We start from the raw sequence: 3061 nt of genomic DNA on the forward strand, positions 1-3061 counted from the left end.
GGTGACAGATGGTGTTGGTGTGTTATGATGCCGGGATTAGGCAATATAGCAAACAAATCCACACCCCCTTTCCTTTCCACACATACCACCACCTCCCTCTGTGCCTCTTTCCTCCATCCTCCTCTCCCTTTCTGTCACTTTCTGTCCTGCTTCTATACAGGCACCTTTTTTCTGATTTTCATCGCACCTATTCTCTAAATCATTATGAGCACCAAACACTGGGATCTATTCTCAATGAGACTTTGCATACTTTACATAAATCCTTTCCTGATTCCATTTTTGCAAACAGACTGACCACATTAACAGTGAGATCAGAGCATAATGGCACACGATTCAAGAGCAGAGTAATACAGTAATACCAATATCCAACACACCCTCTGCAGCAGCAACAGCAGCAGCCTGACCTGGAACCTTCCGGTGAAGCTTTCAGTCCCTTATCTTGTCTCTTTCTGTCATGCCACTGTCCATCAGAGGAAATGCAAGCTCTAAATAAATATGCTGAACCAGTGGGACTTATCTTGGTTAGGACAAAACATATAAAAGCTTTTAGTTTGTCTGAATGTGGCTGATGTTGACCTTTTTCCTTTCAGATAAAAACAGAATCCAAACTGCCATGAAATTGAATTTTCTGTGGACACAGTTTAGAAATACAATCATTCAGTCATGTTTTGTTTTTATTTTGTTTTTTTTTCTGTCTTCAGAGATGTCACTTTCCTTAAGTCCTTTAGTTGTGAGGAAACCCGTGAATACAGCTCATATTTTACATCACATGCATTAACAGTCAGAGTTAATTATTACATTGACGTATTTTGAATATTAGGAATATCAGCACAATCATCAGCAAAAATGTGGAGTGTTTCTGACATTGGTCACAAATAACAAGTATTGCTGACCTTTAAAAGACTGGATGTCAAAACAGAACACTAAATCTCTGTTAGTGGCCTCTAGAGGCTGCAAAAGTAACCAACACGCATCATTATTGGACGACTTTGAAAAATCTGAATTGTTCAATTCTGTTTAGATTGATTTTTTTTTTCTTTGTTGTCCCCTGTGTGGTCTTTAAATTCTTGCTTTCTACAATATTTGTGCATCTTAAGTTAAGGTTAGGGGAAGGCCATGGTTACAAGTCAAACATCTGGGAGTCAAATACCAATGCTTTGTCAAATCCCTCATCACAGAGTTATCCTTCATTGTCAGGATGAATGCACCAGGTTTTCAACTGACTCCACTGTAAGTCCATCCACAGCTATATTAGACATTCAGTTGAAGGTAACATAGTATAATAAGAGCGAGAAAGTCTGGAAATGGAAGCAGGTGAGGTGGATGGATGGGTAAAACAAACCATGTGTTAGAAAGGTTTCCTGGTAGCAAGGCTTTGTGGGTCGCTGGGATGAGAACATGTTGGAAGGCCAGAGCAGTTGATTTTCTTTGAAGTTAGATGAAAGCCCAGTGTGTCTCATACAGACTCAAAAGCCTACATTGTGTGCCTGTATGAGTCGATGAAGGACATAACCAAGCGTGAGAACAGGTAGCACTGACATACTCCACTCCAGTGTTCAGCATTAGTCAGCATGTGCGTTCAACCCCATCTGAGGTGGAAACTTCAATGGGAAAACCAACACCTGTTGGACAACTCTAATGGAAGAATGCCTTTCTTATGGTTTCACTGTTCCTGTTCATTTGTTCATTCATCAACTGTTAATAAGAAAAAGGAGACTCTCCATCTCTCTATCTGTGTAATGCAATGTGTAATATAATTGTAGATGCATATCTGTTTTATTGAAACATGTAAAATTACTGGATGTGGATGGATTTGCCACCTCTAGCAGCCTCACAAGCCTTAAAATGTGAAGTTTGTCCCGAGGCTGGTGTAAAGGTGAAAATGGTTCTTCCCCTAGGGAACATGAATGTGGTGATTAAATTTCACTGCATTTCAGTTTCTGTCACATTTTGGTATTTTTTTCATAAATGGAAACTTTGGCTTGATGGTGGAGCTTGTCACAAGGTCGAGGGGGGTCACTGAAATGAATAGGAATATTCCTTGGGGACCATGAATGGCAGTCTGCCCAGCGCTACACCAGTTTTTAATAAAAGTCCTCCAGACTTAAGAACAAAATCTGTCAGTTGTTACTGCTCTCTGAAGTGACACATCTGCATGACACATTTCATTCTTCAGGGTCTTCCAAAAGCCTGGTTGGGGTTAAAAATAACATCTTGATTAATGTTTAACATGAATAATAATGATCCTTTAAAAGAAATTAAAAGTATCATATTTTGCATGAGAACAGTTTTAACAGCCTATGTTAGTACCTCATTCACATTTACATACATTTCATGAGAACACAGCAGATTCCAGAGAAGAAGTGAAATGTAGGCTAAGCTATTGCATTTAGCCCAAGGAGCTTGATGAGGTGGACTATAGAGGGCATTTCACATCTTTGAAACATCTGCTGGTTGAGCAATTAACATGGTTCACTTGCTGAATATATAGAGCATTCACCACATACTACCATGAACCCAGTGCTCCGGCCTGAGCGCTGCTCTTCCTCCCTCTCAATCTAGTACTCAGTGGGAGATTTTTGATGAAATCATAAAGAGTTGTAATGATGTTCTAATCCCTTGGAGACTGCCTCCAATCACATGTAAATGCTGTGACAAAGCCATGTGTCTGTGGAAGTCTCACCAGTCGCAACAGTCTCTACAAGGTCCATCATAGCAGCACCGGAACTGTCTTTTTTCTCCTTAACATACAGAAAAACCTCAAATATTTAGCTCACTTTCAGACAGAGACAGGTGTAGAGGATAAAGGAGGTGGGAACAAATGGGAAGAAGCAGGGAATACTGTACATGGAAGGGAAAGAAGACGGTTGCTGCAGTGCTCTGCAGTTCCCACGAGGCTGATGAAGTGAGGATGGGCCTGCAGTGACTGGTAGGATAGTCAGCATAGGTCGTCTGGACAGTTAGCAGAAAATGGCCTATCCCTTCACTAGTATTGAGAAGAAATGAAACCTTAGTGACAAATGCAGAAAAACAGTACAAAAGCAAAACTTCCTCAGTTGCA

The sequence above is a fragment of the Chaetodon auriga genome, chromosome 21 (genome assembly GCF_051107435.1).
Source record: "Chaetodon auriga isolate fChaAug3 chromosome 21, fChaAug3.hap1, whole genome shotgun sequence".
Taxonomy (NCBI): domain Eukaryota; kingdom Metazoa; phylum Chordata; class Actinopteri; order Chaetodontiformes; family Chaetodontidae; genus Chaetodon; species Chaetodon auriga.